At 64.0% G+C, this 1,526-nt stretch overlaps 1 protein-coding gene across 1 annotated transcript in view; it reads left to right on the top strand.

The window, feature by feature from the left end:
• Tnxb (tenascin XB) overlaps positions 1–1,526 on the top strand; it is a gene marked incomplete in the record, with an annotated part of 44,476 nt that overhangs the window by 33,081 nt on the left and 9,869 nt on the right.

The following is a 1,526-nucleotide window of genomic DNA, read 5'->3' as shown; positions in this document are numbered from 1 at the left end:
GGGGAAGCCAGCTCCTGCGAACACCCATCTCCTCCGAGAGCTGCTGCCCAGGTTGTGCCCAGCCTGCACCTCTGTGGGCCAGAGGGGCTGCGTGCTGATAGTTTGGGCTCCCCTTGAGGTCACAGGTTCCCACTGTGGCCTACTCAGCCCTGAGGACCAGCACAGGCTTCGTGCTCGTTCAGAAGTTGTCTGCTGCCTCTGCGTTGCTCACCAAGCCTCACTCTTGCCTGAGAGCCTGGGGCCTTTTGCACGTGGAAGGAGTAGAGGTGCAGGGCCTTAGGAGGCCCTTGTGGGACCTAACAGCGCTTACTCCTGGCCGGTGCTAGGTGACAGGGGTTTCAGAGGCAGCTTCGTCTCCCAGTGGGACGATGTCTGGCAGAGGTCCAGCTGCAGGGTGAGCTCTTTTTAGAAGGAGGCATTTAGGGAGAGGCCAGGCTGCGGTTGAACTGCCGCCACCACGCAGAGTCCCTGCACGGAGGTGCCCGGGATTCGGGTCGTTCGGAAAGTGTTCCGATCGATCACTGCGTGGAACACAGTTATGGCTGGGGTCACGGTGACAGATGGGCTGTCTGGCAAGGATGTGCCGGGACACAGTCTCTGCTCTCTCCCACACAAGACCAGCTGTGCCAGGCAGGCCCTGAGCACAAGGCCCAGCGGAGAGGCCCGGGTGGCAGGGCTACCTCGTCTCTGTCAGGCTGGAGGTGTCAAAGTGACACATGGAAGTTCACCTTGTCACCGGCTCGCAGATGGGGGAACAGGCAGAAAGCCACAAGCAACGGCAGAGCAGGACAGCGTGGGGAGCCCTGCGCCGGCAGGACCAGGCAGGGAAGCCCAAGCAGGCCTTCCAGGGGCACCAAGCTGTACCTTAGAGCGGGCCCAGTGGCATCGGCTTGATGACAGCTTTAGAAAGAAAAGCCCAGCGGACACCAGGAGAGGGCTGGTGTCCGGAGACCGGAGAGGGCTCCGTGGTGGCCTGGGCAGGGTGGCAGCCGTCTGGGGAGATGGTGGAGAGGTAGGGGCAGCTCCGGAAGCCAGGGTTCCCGCTGAGGAGCTCTGTGCTGACCGCTGAGCAACTGCCCAAGACAGGGGCCCCCAGGGTCCTGGCCTGGAGCAGAGGGACGCGAGGTGACCGGGAGGCCTCAGGAAGGAGGCTGGGCTTCTCTGAGTGTGGCGGCGGCTGTGAGAGGCACCGGGTCGGCTCAAAGGCGGGCCCCAGCCTGGTGACAGGAGAGGGAGGCCCAGGGCCGGGGCCTTGGGAAACTGGCCGGGAAGAGGTCAAGGGCAGGGGCCACGTGGACACTGGTGGGAGTGGGCGAGTGGACGGGTCGACTGGCTCAAGTGCAGGAATGGCGGGCAATGCCAAGGAGCAGAGGCGGCGGCAGCGCCCCTGTGGCGGGCGTCACTCTGCTCTTCGGTGCTCACTTCTTGCAAGTGCTCCTTTATTTGGGGACCTGACGGCTGCCTGACCTCACCTGTCCCCCTGTGTGTCCAGCTCCAGAGGAGGAAGCTACGACCACCCAAGCAGC

The sequence above is a fragment of the Chinchilla lanigera genome, unplaced genomic scaffold (assembly GCF_000276665.1).
Source record: "Chinchilla lanigera isolate Chin_1 unplaced genomic scaffold, ChiLan1.0 scaffold00036, whole genome shotgun sequence".
In the NCBI taxonomy this organism is placed as follows: Eukaryota; Metazoa; Chordata; class Mammalia; order Rodentia; family Chinchillidae; genus Chinchilla; species Chinchilla lanigera.
The sequence above is the reverse complement of the archived record's forward strand: the minus strand, read 5'-3'. Positions and strand labels throughout refer to the sequence as shown.